Raw genomic sequence first — 23144 nt, 5'->3', positions numbered from 1 at the left:
TGGTGCAAATCTTGATTTCAGTGGCTTGAAAACCATGCATATGTGTATGCATGTCCAACCTTAACAGTTGGAGGAAGAGAAGGGCTTTCAGTATGACAGTGCCCTATTGGGGGTTGCTTCCTCCCTCTCTCTCTCTGTTTCTTTGTCTCTCTCTTGTAAGTGCACCTGCCCTCTGGGAATTTAAACAAAAAGAGAGTGGTCAACCCATGATCTGGTGAGATAAGAAAGCTGAATCTCACATGCCTTCTACATGGCTCAAGTCCCAGATCCAGTGGCTTGACAGATATGCCAGGCACATGCATGTGAGTCCCCAAAATCTTGAAAGGAGAGAGAAATGGAAGAGAAGTAATCATGCTGTGACCATGCTCACAAAGTATGCTTTCTCCCTCTCCCTCTCTCTGGAGAGCACATGCAATCTCCAGCAAAATTAAAAACTAAAAAGAAAAAAAAAAAAAAGAAAAGAAAAGAAATAAAGAAAAAAAAGAATGAGCTTTTCTTTAAAATAATTTTGAGATCTTCAAAATTAATTCACTATGTTTCAATTGGGCTAAGAAACTGTTTATTTTAAGGCTTTAAGGAGGGGCTAGCAGGTGGCTTAGTGGTTGAGGCTCTGGACTCCCACATGGACAACTGCAGTTGAGTCCTGGACTTGGTGGCTTGAAACTCATATTGGGCATTTGTGCACATGTGCCCAAAATCCTGAGAGGAGAGGGATTGCAGTGTGGTCATCCCACTGAGGCAGAGGTGATTTCTTACTTTTTTTCTCTGTATCTTTCTGGCAAGCCCATGTGCACTATAACAAAAATCTCTCTTAAAAAAAAAAATGTCCTTAAGGAGAAGCAAGTGTGTTGGTATCCCACCCCCCTATACCTTTGCCTTTCAATTCCCCTGGGCTCTGCCATATTCCCCCTCAGGTCACATCCCAAACCTCCAAATGGGATAATGAAACTCAACTTTGTAAAAATACTTAGAATCTTAACTCTATATAAATGTTTTTAAAAGGCATTTACAACCTAAATTTAAATTTTAAATAAGACATTTTATAGAACTCTTTAAAATTTTTCCCATCCCTCAACATTTCATTCCTTGACACAAAATTCTTGAAAAAAATACTATGTTGCTGGTAGTTAATATATACATATATCTATATATATGTGTATATATATATACACATACATATATACATTATATATAGACTTAAAGTTCTTGGAGTATATACATATATACATCATATCTATAAATTTAAAATTTTTCCCATCCCTCAACATTTCATTCCTTGACACAAAATTCTTGAAAAAAATACTATGTTGCTGGTAGTTAATATATACATATATCTATATATATGTGTATATATATATACACATACATATATACATTATATATAGACTTAAAGTTCTTGGAGTATATACATATATACATCATATCTATAAATTTAAAAAACTTGTGCTTCCAGATGTCTACAATGAAATACAATTTTCTAAAACTAAGCTGAAAATGCATAATGCTGAAATTATTTAGTAAAGTCATAATTAAAGTTTTATGCTTTCCTTTTTCTTTTTTTTTTTTTATCGCCATAGGATGTGAGCACTTTCCAGAGAAAGACAAAAAGAGAGAGACAGTGAGAGGCAAAGTGAGAAGTCACCCCCAAAGGGGACGACTATTCTGCAATCCCCTGTCCACCATTCTCCTCCTGGAATTTTGGGCATGTGCATGCACACACCTAGAGTGAGTTTCAAGATGCTGGGTTTCGGACTTGAACCACAGTCAATCATGAGGAGTCCAGCACCTTAACCCCCATGCTGTCTGCTGGCTCCTCACTTTTCTTTTTTTTAGCTGCCAGAGGATACATATACTTTCCCAATGGAATGTGATCATGCTACAATCTCTTTTCCTCCATTTCTCTATCCTATCAGGATTTGGGACATGCATGCTTATGTTCCTGGAATGTTTTGCAAGCTGTAGGGGCCAGGATTTGAACTGTCTGTGTTCTTTGTGGGATCTGGTCATCTACGCACAGGACTTAGTTATTATGCTATGTGGCCAACCTTTTTAGATTATAATTTGCAATTGGGCATACTATCTCTAGCAGAACGTTTCAGTTGAAATGTTCTTTATCATATTTCTAAATTAAAAAAGAAAGCTCTCTCGTCATTCACAGAAATTCAACAGTTGAAGATTGTACCAAATACGTACTGTGAAAACATACAGGGCTATCTTGTTTGGGAACTTAAAAACATAATAAATGCCTTGACTAAACAAAGAGTTCTGAGGCTTGTGCTGGTTGTTTTGGCAAATCTTTGTCACTCTGAACCAGGGTGTGTCCAGACACTTTTGCCAATGAAAGTCAATATTTGACCAGTGTGTTGGCTTACTGCCCCTAATAGAGCATGAATCTCATTTCAGAGGAGGACATTGTTGGAAGAAGAGTTGCTGAAAATACTCCCCGGGGTTCCTTCATTTACTCAGTTTATTCCACTCCTCCAAGTGATCTGTCTGTGCTCACCCCACTACATGCCCTGTATTTACCCTGCATATGTTTTCTAGCCATTGATTTCCAAGCAGGACTACTGATTAAAGCAGCACAGTGGTCCAGTCATAGTAGCATAGAAGCTTTTAGAGCATATTTGTTTTTAGGATAAGAGATCATTACATTCATAAATATACTACTGCAGGAGCTACATGAGAGGCCTGGATTCAATTTCTGGCTGGCCCCAAAAGCTGGGCATAGAGGTATGAGCCTGAAGTCCCAGCTACTCAAGAAGTTGAGCTAAGAGGACAGTGACAGCAAGACCCTGACTAGGAAAAAAAAAAAAAAGGCAGATAGTCTACTTACCCTATCATGTCATTTCTTTGCTGAAACTGAGCACCCTCAACAGCAAAGTCAGGAAAGGAAGTTAATAATTACTCACATCCTGTTGTTAAAAAGCCACACACAGCTCATGGAAATGACAGCGCCCTATCGATCTGTATTACGACACCTGAGTGTGTCATGAGGGAGTCAAGGTGCATCATAAGTTGACCTCTTCAGATTGGTGTGGACAAATAAGATAGAAGATACAGCCTATCTCCCAGTGGTTTTAAGCCAAACTATCCATTTTATTTTATAATCAATTTTGTTTTGTTACTTTTGCTTATTTTCCTGCCATTTCTTACTACTTTTCATGTTGTCTGGATTGAAATAAAGGAGATTAAACACTAAGCTAGCTGGTGCTGCCTTGAGGAAGGAACCTGGGGTGTTGGCCACACGAGCAGGGTTTCTCGAGTTTTGGCAATGCAGACAACTAGCCTGGGTAGGTGACAGTATCTGATTTTCCTCATCAGTCAAATGCGAATAGTATAGCCAGACCCACACACTTGTTTCACAGGGAGATGATAAGAATCAAGGAAGATAATAGACGTGAACGGATTTTGAAGTTAAAAGTGCTGTGGAAATGCAAGTGATGATTATGAGAAAAGAGGCTGCTGTAGGCAGCTCAGATGGAAAACCCGTAGGTTGATAGAGCTGCAAGGAACCTGAGAAATCAATTCCAACCCCTCATTCTGCAGATGGGAAAACTTTGACCCAAATGGTAGTGAAAAGCACAGATAATTCCCATAATTTTAGATAATGATAATAATTAGAGGACTTACTCTAGGCTAGACAGTATGCTAAGTGTTTTACATACATTATCTCATTTAATCTTTCCAACATCTCCATTAAGTAGGTGTGAGGCTCAGGAAACTGACTTGCCCAAGGTCACATACTAGTTACTGGCAGGGCCATGATTCCAAGAGTAGAGTTCGTAGTGTCAAAGCCCATGTTCTCAATCACCTTGTTATGTTGTCTAATGGCCATGAACGATTTTTTCATGAAGGCTTATCAGTATTAAATGAACTTCCTTTTCTCTCTGACAATGATCTGGAAGAAGTTACCCTACCAACGAATAGGAAGTGAGCAGAACTCTAAGTCAATATATAATGGACAGGAGAAAAGAAAGATACCAATTCTTAAGAATTAACCACACAGCCGAGCTGCTGGGCAAGCACTTCGAAGATGCTGCACTCTGCAAACTGGGACCTGGAAGACCTCAGCTTGATCCCTGGTCCAACTTAAAGGGGAGGTGTGGTGGCATGGGCTTGTCATCCCAGTGACCTAGACTGGGCGACAAAACTAGATTCTGTCTAGAGGGAAAAAAAAAAGAAAAAAACAGGAGAAGAGGAATTAATGACACGTCTTGGATCTCCCCTTTTAGTATTCTAAACTTCCATCTTGGTTATCTATAGCAGATGCTATAGTGCATAAGCAACACTAGTTTACTTATTTGTAGTCTGTAGGTTTTTTAACATAAAACCAATCAAATTGAAAACAGGATACTTTCGTGACATAAAAGATTTGTTTTGGGGGTAAGAGATCATTATATTCATAAAATACACTCAGAGACTATGAAGTCCCCAAAATATGTAGAAACAAGAACAAGGTCAATGAATTAAGACCAGAGTTATAAGAACTTTTTAAACACCAGAAATGATTAGAATGGGTTTATAATGATCCTTTTCCTAGGCATTTCCAAAACTTGCTTGTAAATAATAATGCTTTCTTTCTGTTGCTGTTATTGATCTGATGCCTAGTCTATTATCTGAATTGTGGAGAGAAATTGGTGGGGCTTTTTCTAAGTTCTAGACTCTTAAATTTACAACACTTAAAAATGCACGAAACCTGGGACCAGCAGATGGTGTAATGGACTTCCACACAGTTGATTATGGTTCAAGTCCCAGACGCAGTGACTTAAACTCATACTGGGCATGTAGGCGTGTGTGCCCAAGACCCCAAGTCCCCAAGTCAAGAATGGAGGAGAAGGGATCATGGCATGGCCATCTCCTTGGGTGGGGATATCTTGCTTTCTATCTCTCTGTCTCTCTCTATCTCTCTGGCAAGTGCACACCCCCTGTAGCAAAAATCTCTCTTTAAAACATAAATAAATACACAAAACCTAGATTATCCTAACACTCCTACAGCAGAATTAAGTCACTTTGCACTATATTTTAACTCCTGCTTTGTTCTTTTTAAGCAGTGAACAGAAGCCTTTTCTGTTGCCAAAGAATAAGTGTGGAGAAAGAAAGGTGAGTAGAAGGAAGTGAGAAAGTTATAATAGGATATGATACTATACAGAGTAAGAGACTAATTTTTTTTTTTTTTTTGAGGACTTTCTTTTTGCCTTAGAAAGAGAAAGACAGAGAGGTAGAGATAGTGAAAAGGAAAGTGAGAAATCACCCCCAGGGGTGATGGCCAAGCCTCAATCCCTTCTCCAGTCTCCTCTTGGGATCTTGTGCATGCATGCACACACACCTGGCATGAATTTGAAGCTGCCGGGTCTAGGAATCAAGCTGTGGTCGACTATGTGGGAGTCTGGCGACGTAACCATCATGCCATCTGTTGGTCCCCTTGCATTTCTTTTCTCTCTCTCTCTCTCTTTTTTTTTTTTTTTTTGAGAGGTTTTTGCTATAGGATGCGTGCGCTCCCTGGAAAGACAGAGACATGACACAATTCCTTCTCCTCCATTCTCCTCTTGGGATCTTGGGCACACACTCACACACGCCCAGCGTGAGTTCAAGCCACTGGTTCTGGGACTTGAACTGCAGTCGACTATATGGGAGTCCAGCAACATAGCCATTACACTAACTTCTGGTCCCTTGCATTTCTTTTTAACATCAACAATAAATCCAAAACCCAGACACGAAAACTTATGAGAGAGAGAGAGCATTATTTTAGCATTATTTTGCTAAAAAATCTGAACACTATTAGGAATGTTTTTGTTGTTGTTTTGAAATAGTCTCACTTGGCTTAATTTTCAGACATTCGGGTTGTTTACCCCTGTGCATTTTCTGTCCAGATGCATTACACCGATACTTGGCTTGGTTGAGAGAGCACTGTCATTGTTGGCGCAGGAAATCTATTTGAATATTGTAGAAGAGAATTCTCCAAATATATCCTTATCACATCTTTCCAAGAGAATCATTGTGTTATTCCTGGGGAAGGGGAAACTTAAAATACTCAGTAAACCCTTCATGTTCCACCTGAGCCTTTGTAAACAGCCTGCAACTTTGAGACAGTGAAGTAAGCACCCCGTGTTGAATTATAAATTAAAAATAGATGCAGTAGTGAGAAATGTATTTAAGGCCCTGCCTACATTGCAGTAAAAATCGTGTTCACAAAAATTAGAAATGATTCTCGTTAGCATGCTGTTAACACAATTTCTCTGGCCAGGAAAGATAAAAATATAGGAAAATTTGGGGCTCATTATTTTAAAAATAGATTAATTTTCTAAATATTATGGATGTTGATGTGATTAGCATGTATTTACCCTTTCGTCTGTTCTCCAATGACTTTGGTTGAAAAGCTTGTGAAGTAGTAACATTTAAAATGTATGATATTTTAAGAGAACATAGCCTTATGTCAATGTAAGCTCAATGTTCATAATCAGTTTTACATAGAGAGTACTTAAATAAAATTCTAGTAAAATCTTAAGTAGGGGTTTGTTTGAATTATTCCACCATTACCCAGAAAGAATATGGCCTACAGAAAGTGAGAAATGACCCCTCAGGGGGGGTGGCCACATTGCAATCCCTTTTCCTCCATTCTCCTCTCGGGATCTTGGGCACGCACGCACACGCACCCGGCATGAGTTTAAGCCACTGGGTCCAGAACTCGAACTGCGGTCGACTACGTGGGAGTCCAGCGACATAGCCATTATGCCAACTGCTGGTCCCATAAATATATTAAAAAATAAAGAAACTGCTTCTATGAGAACACAAAACAGAAATTATGTATCTTCTAATGTCCTGTTTCATAAGGAGAAAATTGTTCACAAGTAAGGCATTATAATATTTTGCCAATAGATGTCAGAAAAAATACCCTTCACTGGAATATATGAGGTTAATATATAAAATATATGTGAGATTGTGTCATTTTAATTTCCTAAACTTTCAAAAAGGATCTTTTAGTCTTTTATAACTCTAAGACAGTAAAGGCAATACTTTGACAATCAACTAATTAACAATGTAAGGTTTGTCTAGGTTGACAAACCTTGTCTTATAAAATTACCATTTTATATATTCTATTGCATGGTTCTCCAGTAGTCATCTCTAAAGTTGGGAAAGATTCACGATCCTATCATTAAACATCTCTTTTTGTTTTCCACACTGTTTCCTTCTTTTCATTGACATTGTTCTTGCACAAGTTATGGTCTTTTATTTTCTTATCATTCACCTTCCACAGCTCAGTTCATTCCACTTTAGCTGGTGTTTATTATGTACACAATATCCTCTTTAATTCCATCCTTCCCTCAGTTTTACTCCAGTTTTTTCCTTTATTTGCCTCAAGAAATACCTCTCATATTTTTTTCCTTTTTTTGTGTTCTCCTCTTTCTCTCTGCAATCCAAAAGATAAAGAGAATTTATTTTGCTCAAGGGTGATAAACCCCACACTCTTAGAGTGGAAAGAAAAGTCACAGGTTTTAAAGTAAGATTAAATGTAATACAGAACTATTTCATTTGATTTGTAAAACTCTCAAAAGCATCCAGAAGTTCCCATCAGGCATTTTACAAATCTTCATCTAACTCTAAATCTTTTTTTATTAAAACCAGCTTTTCTTCAAATACTAGCATAAGGATTGAGGATCAATAAAAGTCATATTAAATGTTACTTGCTTTCTGTCTTATTTAATTACCATTGTAGACATAATACTTTTTTTCATTGTAAATTAAATAATTTCAGCCACATCATGGTTTAAAAGGCATTTGTGGGCTAGCCATGGCTTTCTATTCATTTGTTTAATGCCTTTTCCCCGTAAGTGTTCAGTGGCCTCCAACCTCACTGCTCTTCCTACTTCTCCCTCTGCCTTCCCTACTGTGTATTTTTCACCTAGTAGGCAGTCATTTAAAAACATATGCAGAGCTCATCACACCCTTTCAAAAGGTATCATAACAATAAAATCCCCAAACCTAATTAACTCTATGGCCTACCAGATCCTAACTAATGTGACTCTGCTTTGTTGTTCCAATCTTAAGTCCTTCAATTCTGCTTCCTCTTTCCACACGCTGGGCACAACTGAACTATTTGATGTTCTTCAAAAATACATTTATTCCTTCTCTTCAGAACTCTCAGATATGTTCATATCTGGACTCATAGGTCACTTCAGACTGGTTAAAATGTTAGGTAATAAATTAAATAGCCAGGCAAGGAGGGACTAAATTATGTGAAAGGGATCTAATCCAAAGAAAGAGAAATATGCAAATTATTAACATACAGATAACACTAAGGCAAGTGTGGGTGACTCAGAGAAATCAAGTGAGAGAGAGGAGATAGAGAACCTGTTCTGGGAATGGGCCCACAGAGTTGGAAGAGGAGGCAGTGAAGGGAAGAGGAAGCAGGAAGTAGGAGAATCCAAAAGTGTAATGTCACTGAATATTGGAGATGAGAAAATTATGAAAACTAAGGTCAAATGTAACACAATTTAGAAATTGTGAGGTTGAAGAAATAACCATTAACTTCGCTGATTAATTGCATTGTTTCGGCATGGAAAACACCTTTTGTTTTTCAAATATTTATCTTAACTAATTAACCTCTGGACAGTAACTTTTGGATATATCCTGTATATTTATATAGCAATTTTTCTATGTGCCCAATACTCCCCGTTTTGATTATTCTAATGTGTTCTTTATTATCCGTACAAAGCAAGAAAGTCTATTCACAATTCCATTGTCCTTTGAAGTTTTCTATGAAATTGCTGTTTGTAAAAGATAGAAGCCATGACTCTAAGGGATTTTGATTTAACAAGAGACATTCAAGTGTTGGCCCCATGGTCCAGTGCTTCAGACTGCTGGTTCCCACATGGCTAACCACAGTTCAGATACCTCCCCAGCAGCTTGAAATGCATGCCAGGAGTATGTGCATTTGTGTCTAAAGTCCTGACAGCATGCAGAAGGGATTGTGGCATGACCACACTCTATGGGGGAGTGTTTTCTCTCTCCCTCTCTCTCTCTCTCTGGCAAGTATATGTACCTTCTAGCAATTAAAAATAATGTTGTTAGTTGTGTCATTTGGGTAAATAAACAAGATCCTGGGACCAGACAGTGGTGCAGTGGTGGTGAGACTGCATCCACATCAGAAGGTTCTGGGTTCACTTCCTGGGGCTTCCCTATACCCACTGGATGTGCATGTGCTTGTGAGCTGAGTGACCTGAGGCTGGGGGTGGACTTCAGTGTAGGGACTTCATTAGGTCTGTTGACCTCTTCTCTCTCTAATTCTTTTCTCTCATCCCTCCTCCCTTTCTACATAAATAAGTACATAATCTTAAACAAAGAGATATTCATGGGACCAGCAGATGGCAAAACAGTTACGATGCTGGATTCTCACATAGCCTACTGCAGTTTGAGTCCTGACCTGAAGGCTTAAAATTTATGCTGAAAGAATGGAAGAGAAAGGATTGCAGCATGGTCATCTCCCCTGAGGGGTTATTTCTTGTTTTCTGTCTTTCTGTCCATCTCTGTCTCGTCAGCAAGTGTACATGCCCTATGGCAAAAATCTCTCTAAGGAAAAAAAAAAGAAAAAGAAAGAGATTCACAAAATGAGATTTGAATAAAAAAATAATGTATACATTTGTTTAAGTTAAAAAAAATTCTTATTGGATTTTTGTATGCTTTTGTAGACAAATTTATGGAGCTAAGTAAATGTCATTTAAAACATTACCGCAAAACTTCTCCCGGGACGTCATCTACTAAATTGACATATCTATTAGTAAAAAGACCGATTTTATTTCTTACTGTCAGTATTATGAAAGTCCTATCTCATGCAAAGTTATAATTATATGTAATTAACTTTTCCATTTCAACTAATTAAATTAAAGGGAGAGCTGAAAATCCATTATCTCTATATAACAGAGTATCTTGAAGCTTTGAAAGTTTGAACATTCAGTGAAAAAAAAATCATACCTACCCTGAATTCCCCTTTTCCCTCTGGTTAACAAAAATAATCCACTGACTCCAGAATAGAAATGCCAAGCTTTGAAATTATGTGGTGCTAGGTGGAGGATAAATGTGTTTTCATATTTTTAGCATACATTTTAAGTTTAGATCTTTGAACTTCTAAAGCAATGCAACTTGTAAATTGAAAACAACACAATTAATACAGAATGATTCAAAGAATAAAAACAAGGCAGAGGACAAGTCCTCTGAATAATTTCTAGACAAAGAAGAGATATAGCCTTACTAGCTGAAAAAGGTTTTGGTCTTTCTCTCCATATATATTTTTTCTCTATGTATCTCTCTATGTATATTTTCTATCCTCAGTATGTATGTATACACTGGTAGGAAATATAGAACGAGGCCTAGCACAGAAGTAGTGCCACCACTGGAAAGGGTAGCAGCCACATGGGAAGCCCAAGGTTTTTAACTATTATTTTAATTGACACATTTCTATTCATATCAGCACTGATTTCTATAATATACGTACGATTCAGGAGTTTTTCTAAAATTTATTTTATTCATGATAAGAAAGCCTGTGCACACACACTAATATTCACACACACACACACACACACACACACACAGAGTATACTCCATACATATGTGTGTATATGCATACATATGTGTATATATATATATGTGTGTGTGTGTGTGTGTGTGTGTGTATACACTAATTTAATTTAGTCATATTACCAACCAGATTATTTTTTAAAGGTCACTAATGTAAGAATTACAGATGATAAATCTGTACGATAGATGGAGAAATAAGAAATACTTTACTTTTAAAAAAAAGAAAAATTTTTCCTATAGGGCACATGTGCTCACCAAAGAGACAGAGAGAAAAAGTGAGAAATCACTGCCCAGCAGGGATGGCCATGCCACAATCTTTTCTCCTCCATTCTCCTCTTAGGATTTTGGGCATGCATGCACATGTACCTGGAGTGAGGGGTTTTTTTAATGATTTATTTTCTCTTATTTATTCTTTCATTTATTTTAGTTGGACCAGAGAGAGACACAGAGAGAAAGAGAGAGAGAGAGAAAGTGAGAAAGCAAGCCACAAGGTAGGTCTGGGACTCTAGCTATGGTTGACCATGTGGGAATGTCCAACACCTTAACCTCACGCCACCTGCTGGTCCCATGTCTGGTGTGAGTTTTTAAATTGCCAGGTCTAGGACTCGCCCCACTGTCAACTACATGGAAGTTCAAAGACATAACCATTATGCCATCAATATAATCTCATATATATATGTAATATAATCACATATATATATCATCTCCTATTTACATACAGCATGACTTTGACATCAGCATGGACTTTATTTAGAAAATGCAAATTAAAATTGAAAATAGAAGGATATCTAATTTTATAGAAAAGGAGGATTATTATTTCTGAAAGTATTTTTTAAATTTATCTAATTTTTTTTTGGGGGGGGCAGAGATAGGCAGGCCGCCCTAACAGTTTCTCACCCTACCGTAATCTTCAGCCCCAACCTCCCAGCTGCCATGATCTCAGGTGTGCTGTTCAGGTCACTCTGGGATCGAAACTCAGGTCACTAGGTGGCTACAACGATGTGCAGCAGCTCCCTACCACCTATACTGCGGCCAATAGGCCACACAAGTATTTTTGGATGTGGAAAAATTCTAAGTGAAAAACGTCTACAAAAATAATAGCTATTGGGACCAGCAGTTAGCATAATGGCTATGTCGCTGGACTCCCACATAGTCGACCACAGTTCACGTCCCGGACCCGGTGGCTTAAAACTCATGCCAGGCACGTGTGCGTGCGTGCCGAAGATCCCCAGAGGAGAATGGAGGAGAAGGGATTGTGGTGTGGTCATCCCCCCTGGGGGTGATTTCTCGCTTTCTGTCTCTTTGTCTCTCTCTGTCTATCTGGTGAGCGCGCACGCCCTATAGCGAAAATCTCTCAAAAAAATAATAATAGCTATTATTTTTATAAATTGTGTTTTCAATCTCTGATAAAGCATAGAAAACAAATTTTATTGTTTCTCTTTAAAAATTAGAATGGAGGCTGAATAGGCAAATTGAAGCATTCTGGTAATCACATTGAGGAAAGAGGGCTTTTGTATAATCAAAATGTGTAAGAAATGTAGTAAAATTTTACCATTAAACATGTCATTGTAGACATGTTAGTGTATTAATATTTCCATTTCCCTGTTTACACAGAGGTCAGAACACATTTGGCCTATTAGAAAAGAAGATTCTATCCATGTTTAATATGGGAAAAATAATTTTATGCAATAGATTTAATAGAAATTGAAATTATGTAATATGGGGAAGAAAGGATGCTTTGAAGATAGAAGGTAATTATTTTTAAATGGGTATAATTTCTAGTTCCCTGCTTACCAGACTTAATTAATTACTATGTTCAGTCTCCTCTCTGATATGTAGTTTATAGTAGGTATAATGACTTTGAAATTGCCAGTTACTTTTTTTTCAAATTGCTATTGAAATTTTCAAATTTTATCCCAATGAGAATAACTAGAGTTGGAAAATAGAATGGTGTGCGTGGGGGTAGAATATTAAGTATAGTGGGTAGTTTAAAAGTCAAAATGGGGACTCAGCAGATGGCATAATGGTTACATCATGGGACACCTACATAGTTGACTGCAGTTCGAATCCCAGACACAGCAGCTTAAAACTCATGCCAAGCACATGTGCGTGCGAACCCAAGATCCCAAGAGGGGAATGGAGAAGGGAATGCAGTGTGGCCATCCCCCCTGGGAGATGATTTCTCACTTTGTGTCTTTCTTTCTCTCTCTGTCTCTTCAGCAAGCACATGCGCCCAATAGCAAAAATCTCCCTGAAAAAAAAAGAAAAAAGAAAAAATAAGTCCAATCAGCTGTTCTGCAGTAATTATCTAGGCTAGAGTCTTGTTAAGTGCTTCACTCACCAGCCATTGAAGTGTCCCTTGTGTACCAGGAACTGCACAAATGCCAGCACCTCCACCACCAATGATAACTGAGGTCTAGTCCCTGCCAAGAAGTTGACTCCAGTAGGGAAGCAGACATGTGGGTCGGCCATGACTGTTCACTATTTGATTAATAGAGAAGAGTTTAAGAGGAGCCTGTTTTTCTATCTGGCATTGAATACATGAACATTTTTTGTAATACTATTTATTATAAAATTTCTATAAAACACAGCCCAGCTGCAATGGTGTCAAAGGAGTGCTACCGCTTGGTAGGGTAGAAGTCACATGGGAAGCTCAGGTGTTTTAATTCTTCTTTTAAATGACACAGTTCTATGCATACCAGCACTGATTTCTGTATTGTAGGTATTACAGTACTGGCAAATAATCAGGTTTTTCTAAAATTCATTTTATTCATGATCAGAGAGCTTGTGCATCCACACAGGAGAGAGACAAAGAGAGAGAGAAACCCTCTTAGGGTTTTGTCACACAATGATCCACTACCCCCAGCCCCCAGCTCGTCAGGATTTTGGTAGCCTGTGTATGTTCACGTGTTTGAGGTCAGCTCAGGATCTGGATCTGCAGTCAGCCATGTGGTTTCTAGCCCTGCCATTCAATATGCTGCCACCTGTCCCAGAAAGCCAAATAATCAAGTTTTAGCTCTGGGTTGAATAGAATAGAAGGGTCATGGGGCAGTGAGTGGCAGGAAGACAAGCTTATTCCTAGGCAGTGCGTTTTTTGGCAAAACTTGAAGTGCTGGTGCTCACATGCACCTTTACATTTTTGTGTCAATTAAATGTATTACGTGTTTGGTTTTTTCCTACTCCCCTTCTTCCTTCCCTCTATTACCAACCCCTTTTTATACTCCCTGGAGCCTCCCTATACAGCACTTACCATTTTTTTTTTTTTTAATTAGCCATTCTGACTGGGGTTAAGAGGTGTCTCATTGTGGTTTTGATTTACATTTCCCTTATGATAAGAGATGTTGAACATGTTTTCTTATGCTTTTTGGCTATTCATATATCTTTCTTGGAGAGTAGTTTGTTCAGTTCATTTTCATTTTTTTTTTCCTTAGTAGATAAGCTGCTTGAGTTCCCTGTATAGTTTAGTTATCAGTCCCTTATTTGGGGTATAGTTTGCAAATATAATCTCCTACTCTGAGAATTACTGTTTCCTTTGCTGAACAGAAGTTTTTTTTAGCAAATGTAGTCTTACTTGCGTATATTTTTTTCTTTTGAGAGAGATTTTTGCTATAGGACATATGCACTCACCAGAGACAGAGAGACAGAAAGTGAGAAATCACATCCCCCACCAGAGGGAATGGTCATACTGCAATCCCTTCTCCTCCTTCTGCCTTTCTCAGGATTTTGGGCATGCATGCACACGTGCCCAGCATAAGTTTAAGCCACAAGGTCTGGGATTCGAACCATAGTCGACTACATGGGAGTCCAGTAACATAACCATTACGCCATCTGCTGATCCCCCACTTGTTTATTTTTTAGAATTTGTGTCTGTACTTTGGAGCTTTTCTCTCTTTTTTTTTTAATTTTATGTATTTAATCACTATACATCATTTTGTTTATAAGTTAAATTTGCCCAACATGAATATGTATTTTTTAAAAGACTTAATGTGACCTTAATCATACAAGATGAAGCAATTTAAATTAGGTAGTTTTTCTTCTAAACACTAGTCAAAATCAGCTTTATAAGTAGAGATAGGGGGCTTGGTGGGGAGTAGGAAAGATTTTAAGGGGAGGGATGACAGATTGTCAAAGTAAATTTAGGAAGCAATCAACTAAGGGGGTTCTGGAAAGAGAGACTATACTTACCAAAGTCTTACCAACTACTGGTGGTAATCTAAGATCTTGACATGCAAAGCATGGTCCATAGGTCAGCATGGCATAACTGTGCAACCTCTCAGACTCCACCCTGGACCTAATGAAACAGAATTCTAACAAAACCCACTGGTAATTTTCATTCTTATTAAAGTTTGAAAAATCCTGTTATATACAATTTTCTTTCCCAAATAACACCTAATAGAAGCTCTATGATTAGGAAAGTGTAAAATGCTTCTATTTCTCCTTCTGGTCCAAAGAGGCAGGATTTAAACCTGTGCTATGACTAATGTATTTTAATTGTTATGTTATGTTATGTTATGGAGTAAGTAGGCTTTGAAACTAGTCTAAGAGTCAAATAAATACAAACAACATATCATCCATAAGAAAATGAGTTCTGATTTAGACAGCTAAACTACAAATAAACAATTAGAATTTAATTTCTTCATATACTTGGATTACCTTTAGTACTTAAAAAAAGTCTATTCTTAATTCAGAAAACAAAGCTGAATTTTGGTGCACCAATATATAACTAGAAGAGTAAATAATATTGGAATTTCCAGTTCAAATATCTGTGATAGTGAGAAAAAAATCAAATGTGTAAATAAATAGAAAATGACCCCTTAATAACATTAACTTAAACGTGACAAATCACGCTAAAAATAAATGCTTTAGTTTTCTATTGAACAAAGAAATTTACAAAACAACCAATGAATGGGGACTTTTTTTTTCTTTTCAAGAGTGTTGGTAGCTTGAAGACAGTCATATCTTATTCTCCATAAGTGTGTCTGAAATGGAGAAAAATCTCATTAGGTTGTATATGAATTAATAAATAGATAAATCAATCCCTAGTACAATGTCATGTTTAAAGTAGATTCTAGGAAATTATTTGTTATATCAATAAACATATACAAGCAGATATTAAATCAAAAGAACTGTGTAGATAATAGAAGGGATGATCCAGAATGATGAGTACTTATGATGCTAAATTGAAATGGAATGTTTTACATTCCTGAAGACGGGAAATTTTTACAATGACCTTTAATAACTGCACATTTTGTTTAGATGAGATAAAATAGTCTTTATCAGCAAAGAAGGGAAAATTTATAAAAGATCACTGAAATCAATTAATTTTCTTTACAAACCTTTAAGTCTAGAATTTGTGGAGTATTGCTATTCATGTTCTTGTCAAATTTTTAGCTTCTGAAAATACAAGAAAATAAAACCAACTCTCTGATTACTATGTATTTGGAGGTCTGGCTGAAGTGACACAGTGGTAGCGCAACACTGCAATGCTGGAAGCCATAGGGAAGGTTAGGGTTTGGTTTCTGGTTTATGCACTCAGGTGTGCACCTGAGTGTCCATGATCCTGCCAGGCTAGAAAGTCTGAGATGAACAGCATGAGGGTGACTGTTGAGGGTACTGACTCTCTTTCTCTCTCACTCATGAGAGAAAGAAACTTATAAACAATATATAGCTATAAAATTAAATTATGGCCAAGTTAGGCTAAGAGTTTTCAATATCCTAACATTAGCCTTAAGACTTCTAGTGAATTATCCTTCCATAGAAAATCAATTAAATGCCCCCCGTGTGGAAAGGTTCTTAACTGTTTCATTTTAATCCAATTCAGATCAACTCAGAAAACTCTTGAGGTTTTTTGAATAGAGTGAAATGGATATAATATACTTCAATTGTAACCTATACCTAAGGAAGAAAGTAACTTCTCAGGTTAACTTTTCTTAAACTTGAATTCAGGACTGGAATTTACCTTTCACTTATCAATACACACATACTAAACATTTATTTGGAAAAAAAAAAAAGTCCAACCACTTAAATTATTCCAATGTTTTCAAGCAACGGGGGTACAGGTCATTTTAAAGGTTACATCTCTGAGAAACTAACCACTTTGAATCTATGTGTTCATATTGTTTTCTGAGTCAAAGTAGTTGCCATTTTTAATAGTAGTTATTGTATTTGTCTTAAATTTACCAGTAGTATGGGGCCAACTGGTGACGTGGTAGTGAAGATGACTGGACCCCACATGGCTGACTGCACGGTTCAAGTCCCAGACTCAGTAGCTTGAGAAAATGCCCACTACATGTGTGTGCGTGCCTAAAATCCTGAGAGGAGAATGGAGGGAAAGGGATTAAATCATGGCCATCCTTCCTGGGGGGGCGGGGGTGTTTTCTCACTTTCTGCCTTTCTCTCTCTCTGCCTCTCTCTCTGGACTGCACACAGCCTTTAGCACATTAAAAACAAACAAACCAAAAACCCAGCCATTTTTAAGAACAGCTTTTAAAGCTAACACACGGTAATTATATGAACAAAAAGTTTTCAATGAACACTTAACTAACAACTCTTTAAATACACAAGTTTTTTACATTTTATTTCAGTTTTTATATTTCCAGAGCAAATGGTACTGATATTTTTCAGTCATTGCCATGCTTTTGTCACTGTATCTGAGCTAATTAAAACATGGGTATTGGATACTAACGGTGGAGTAGGCACTTTGGATGCAAAGTGAACAAAACAGGCAAAGTCATGACGGTCAGAGAGCTTACATTCTAGAGGGGCCTGTGAGGGGGCAGACAAGAAGCACAGCAGCTAATGACAAGGGCAATAATGGCAGTGAAATCATCTGAAGGTGGCTTCCTGGTGGGAAGTCTTGGACTGTGTGCTCAGAAGTCACACTGGTTCTATTTCGGCTTAAATGTAAAGAAGGCGGCAGGCATGTAAGCATCTTGGGTAAGGGCATTCCAGGCAGAGAGAGAATAGCTCACGTAAAAATCTTAAAATGGGGAGAAGCTGGGCATGCTTATGTAATGGAAAAAAGAGGGCAGGTTAGAAACAAGGTCAGAGTGAGGTTACATGGAGCCTTACAGGCAAAGGTAAAGGACTTAGAATTCTTTTTTTAATTGAAATGGGAAATCTTTGAAATATTATAAGTACAGGAATGACATGATTGGGCTTAGGATTTAAAAAATGTTCACTCTGGTTGCGCTGTGACGTTATAGAGAAGCGAGATTAGAAGCCAACTTCTACTGCCTTCTAGAAGAGAAATAATGGGGGCTTGGACAATATGGTAGGGGTTGACATGGAGCAAAGCAAATGTATTGCCTTTTAAAATAATTTGGAATGAGGCCAGCAGGTGGCATGGTGGTTAAGGCACTGGACTCCCACCTGGCCAATTGTGATTCAAGTTCTGAACCTGGCGGCTTGAAAACCAGCCACGTGTCCATTCATGCATGCCCAAAATCTCAAGAAGAAAATGGAAAGGGGATTGCAGTGTGGCCACCCCTACCTTGGTCATCCCCTCTAAGGAGTGATTTCTCCCTTTCCCTCTCTCTGTCTGTCTCTCTCCTTTGAGTGTACATGCCGTATGGCAGAAGAATCAATAATAATAATAATTTGGAGATAGAGGCACTACAGAATGCAAAGCCTTCATAGTTTTTCACAAGAATATGTTTTTTTCTTCTTCTTTTTACTTTGTTTTACTTCAATGAGATTGAGAGAGAAAGAGAAACAAGCACCTGCAACAGGGCCTTGTCATGCCACGAGTCTTCCACTCCCTACCTTCTAGCCAGCCAGGATGATGGCAGGAACATGCAGGTGTCCAGGGTTTTCAGGCAGACATAGAGTCTGGACCACAATCTTCTGTGTTGCTCCAGCATTGCAGAGTGGCACCTGCTGCCTCACCATGGCTGCTTTATTTCTAATGCTGTGATGAATGTCATTAGGATTCAACTGACCTTTCTGGAGCAAACCAGCTCTTAAGATTAATGTTTCTATAACACATTCTGTGTAGACGCCTCAGGTTCCTTACCTTCATACCCCTGGAAAAGGAGAAAGATTTTTTTTCACCTCTTTTCTGAGAAACTTGGAATATTTTACCAAAAAATGCATAATTTATTATTTGGTTCTGACTTCTTTAAGGGCAGAGAAGTATTAATGTTATCTATCATCTGGGGCAGTACAGAGGCACATTTTTTTAAAAAATAAATGCTACCAATGCTAAATTTCACTTGTCCCTTTTCTACCTACATAAACTTTATAAGAGTCCCTTAAAATGTGTCCCATTTGCTATTCTGCTGCTTGAAAAAAGATTCTTTTTTTTTTTTTTCGAGATAAATCATGTTAGCTCTTTTTTTTTTTAGAATCATTTTATTTGGGACCACATGGCTGACCATGGTTTGAGTCCCAGTCCTGGTGACTTGCTTTCTCACTTCTTCTTTGTCTCTCTGTCTCTCTATCTCTGGTCAACTTAAAATGAATGAATGAATAAATAATATTAAATAAACAATTTTTAAAACATAATTATTTAATTTAATATTATTTATTCATTTGTGTATTTATTTCAATTTCACTAGAGTGGGACAGAGCAAGAGAGTTAGAGAAAATGAGAAAGAAAGCCGCCAGGTCTGGGACTCGAACTGCAGTCAGCCAGGTGGGAGCCTAGCACCACTAACCACCATTCTACCTGCTGGCCCCCATGTTAGCTTTTTGTTAATAGAACATTTTATTTTTAAATAATTAAATCAATGCCAAGACTAAATATGTGGATAGTTATATTTATATTTTGTGTTAGTTTATTAGGACTGTCACAGCAAATATCACAGACTGGATGGCTTAAGCAGCAGAACTTTAGTGATTTTTATTTAAGAGAGGGCCTTTTTGCCATAGAGCATGTGCACTTACTGGAGAGACAGAGCAACACAGGGAGGAAATGAGAAATCACCCACTGGGGAGACAGCCATGCTACAATCCCTTCTTTTCCATTCTCCTTTCAGGATTTTGGGCACACGTGTACACATGCCCAGCATGAGTTTCAAACTTCTGGGTTCAGGATTCAGACTATGGTCAGCCATGTGGAAGTCCAGCTCCTTAACCACTATGCTACGCGCTGGCTCCAGAACTTTACTGATTTAATCATCACTGGCCAATGATTTATTCAGTCATGCAGAAGCATGAAACCATAATAAAACCCCTCAATAGATGGGTTTGGGGACCTGCCAGATTGCTGAACATTTGGAGGTGCTGGAGATTAGCTCCCTAGAGAGGGCGTGGAAGCTCCTCTCCCCTTCCCCAAACCTTGTCTGTGCATCTCTTCCATTTGGTTATTCCTGGTTGTCTCCATTATGATGAACTGGTAAGAGGAAGTAAACAATTCCCTGAGTTCTTTGAATTGATAGAGCAAATTACTGATTTGAGGAGAGTCACGTGATCACTGATTTGTAGTAGAAATGGGGTTGACCTGGGAACCTACTATTAATACTTGAAAGTGTTAGCTGAAGTCAGGAGCAGGCTTGTGGGACTCCAGGTTAAATTATAGGACATCTGCTTGGTGTCCACAGAGAATGAGAGACCTATTTGGTGTGGTGAATCCATACATTTGGGGTCACAAGTGTTGTGGGTATAGGAAAACTTTTTTTTTTCTCTTTTTTTACAGCTATTAAAACTGTTAAGTTAGGGGGTCACCAGATGGTGTAATGGTTACGTTGTTAGACTCCCACATAGTTGACCATGGTTCAAGTCCCAGACCCAGTGACTTAAACTCATGATGGGCACATGTGCATATGTAACCAAAATCTCAAGAGAAGAATAGAGAAGGGGTGGTCACATGGCCATTCCCCTGGGAGGAGGAGGGGTGATTTATCGCTTTGTGTCTCTCCATCTCTCCAATGAACACACATACCATATAGTAAAAATCTCTCTCAAATAAAAAAAATTAAAAAAATGAAAGAAAGAAAGAAAGAAAATCTGTTAAATTGGGGCCAGCAGATGGCATAGCAGTTATGTTGCTGGATTCCCACATAGCCGACCACAGTTCCAGTCCCAGACCTTATGGCTTCGAAATCACATGGGATATGTGTGTGTGTGTGTGTGTGTGCCCAAGATCCCAGGAGGAGAATGGAGAAGGTATTAGGTATTGTGTCATGGCCATCCCCCCTAGAGGGTGGTTTCTCACTTCTCACTATCTCAGTTTGTTTCTTGGCTAGCACATACACCCTAAGGTGCATCTTAAGAAAACAAAAACAAACAGGGAACCAGCAGGTGGCATGGTGGTTAAGGCATTGGGCACTCCCACATTCTGACCACAGTTTGAGTCCTGGACCTGGTGGCTTCCCTTCTCACTTTCTGGGGACCAGCAGGTGGCATGGTGGGTAAGGTGCTGGACACTCCCACATGGCTGACCACGGTTTGAGTCCCAGACCTGGTGGCTCGCTTTCTCACTTTCTCTCTTTCTCTATTACTGTGTGTCTCTCTGGTCAAATTAAAATACATGAATGAATAAGTAAAATTAAAAATAAATAAGTATTAAAAAAATCCTTTAAAACAAACAAACAAACTTAAAAATTATAGGAGGCCATTGTTTTGGACTAATCTGCTCTAGCCCTCAACAAACCAGAATGAAGTGGAGTCACTCATACCAAAAGGCCACATCATCAAATTAAAACTCTAAGAAAGAAAAAGGTCCCCGAACGAACCGGTTTTTCTTTAAACAGGAGATTCCAGTCTCCCTGAGTCAGCATAGATGTCCTCTTTACCTGAACCTTAGAAGAATAGTAACTTAAATTGCCATCTACTTTCTGTGTCTTCTTCATGCTTTTTAAAAAACTCTTCATCTCTAAATCCAAACTTTTCAGTTGTTGAGCTGAAGTTGAGTATCCTGGGGACACTCTCAGTGCCATGTGAACCTGTGCTTCTGGGTTTGCGGTTCACAATACTTTTAGAACCCTAGATAAGACATTTTGTTCTTGACAGATTCAGTGTTTGAAATCACTGAGCACACACACACACACACCAGTTCTATAAGCTAAACAGTAGTATTTCCTGATGAAGAAACTGAAGCTCAGAGAAGTACTGTAACTTGGCAATGATCCCAAAGATGGCATGGTGAGGCTAAGATTAGAACCCAGGTCTTCATGACTTCAAGGCCTGTTCTTTTAACTGTTATGTGTTGTTCCTATCTTTAATAGGATTATTATGAATGCATTTAATAAGATGGTACATATGAAGTACTTGGCACCATGCCCAACCCTTAATGACTCAACTAATGTCAATCTACTTCCCCCAACACTGTGGGTTTAAGGGACAATAGCATTTAAGTCATCTCTTTCTGGCTCTCCTGGTTTTTCTGGAATTCCAGTTTGGACTATATGCCTTAGAAGATTGGCCATCATGGTTATTTCTCTCTACTCCCTGACAAAACCTATTCACTATTTCAGTAGATGCCTCTGTGTACATATGAATTTATAAGAGCAAGATAATGAAAGTGCTTTTAAATTTAAAAATAGTTTTCACAATTCTAATGCTTAGCAACTAGCATTAAAAAGGGAAAGAAAGGCAAGTAACATTCCTTTTCCTTTAGAGACCATCTTGTTTATAAAACCATCTCTGAGAATATTTTAATTCGGTCGGAATTAAAAGAAAATACAAAGAACTCCAATGTTAACACAGCAGCAAATTAACTGTTTAAGACCTCTACCATGAATAGTATTTGCCGATTCATACTGATAAAGGTGATGATTAAATAAAACATATATGGTGATATAAAAATGAACTCTCTGAAGTACGAAAACACTCAATAGCTTTCGAAATACAATCAAAGAGAATTCTAAACAGAATTTCCTTTTGTTATTTCACTGACTGCTGTTATAAACGGTATCACAAAATGTCTAATGATAACAATAACAATAATCAAGTCATGGTTATGAAGTCTGTAATCTATTTTAAAACACTCCAGCATAAATAGGATAATAGCATGATGTGTCCATTAGTTTTAGCTTTAATTCAAAGGGTAGGCCAAGGCTGTGTTGGAGAGTCCAGAGATGGTTAGCAGGGCATTTTTCAGAAAGTGCCACTTTTTCAAGGTAATTTGGACAAGTACTTCAGCTAGCTGAGACATGGCTAATTAGCATACTAAATGTCAGAAGTGTTTTTTTATGCCAGGAAAATTCATGGTTTATTTATAAGCATAAGGAATGTTAGAAATGGGCCATCATTGATGACTTTAAAGACATTCATGGATTGTTCAGGTATTATAGACATACTTTCTCCTGTCAAATAAATCCAGTGAAATTGAAAACCAGTGCAGTAGGGAGAGGACCTTAGCCTGGACTCCTAGACAATTCTGTGTGCATTCATTGGTTCTGAGACTTACTGGCTCTCCAAGGCAGATGAGGAAGTGCAGTGTGCTGCCTGTGGATTACTGTTTTCTCTGCCTCAAGTAAACTTTCATACAGAATACCTAATGAACAGTCTTTAAGCTTGTAGAATAGGTGATAAGGACTGTTTTTGAACCTGCTCCTTATGAAGTGTTTGTTAAATAGAGGTCTATTTACATGGCAAAATTGGCTCTGAGGTTTGCTTTTATTAAAAGG

At 38.0% G+C, this 23144-nt stretch overlaps 1 long non-coding RNA gene across 1 annotated transcript in view; it reads right to left on the bottom strand.

Moving 5' to 3' along the window:
• The window catches only part of LOC106734990 (uncharacterized), a 21988-nt gene extending 19094 nt beyond the window's left edge, over window positions 1–2894 (bottom strand). Inside the window, exon 1 of the long non-coding RNA XR_001370446.2 lies at window positions 2834–2894. This is a non-coding gene — a long non-coding RNA (uncharacterized LOC106734990). The remainder of the gene's footprint in view (window positions 1–2833) is intronic.
• Window positions 2895–23144: the final 20250 nt, after the last annotated feature.

The sequence above is a fragment of the Tupaia chinensis genome, unplaced genomic scaffold, assembly GCF_000334495.1.
Source record: "Tupaia chinensis unplaced genomic scaffold, TupChi_1.0 Scaffold000272_1, whole genome shotgun sequence".
Classification (NCBI taxonomy): Eukaryota; Metazoa; Chordata; class Mammalia; order Scandentia; family Tupaiidae; genus Tupaia; species Tupaia belangeri.
This window is presented reverse-complemented; position numbering and strand designations above follow the sequence as displayed.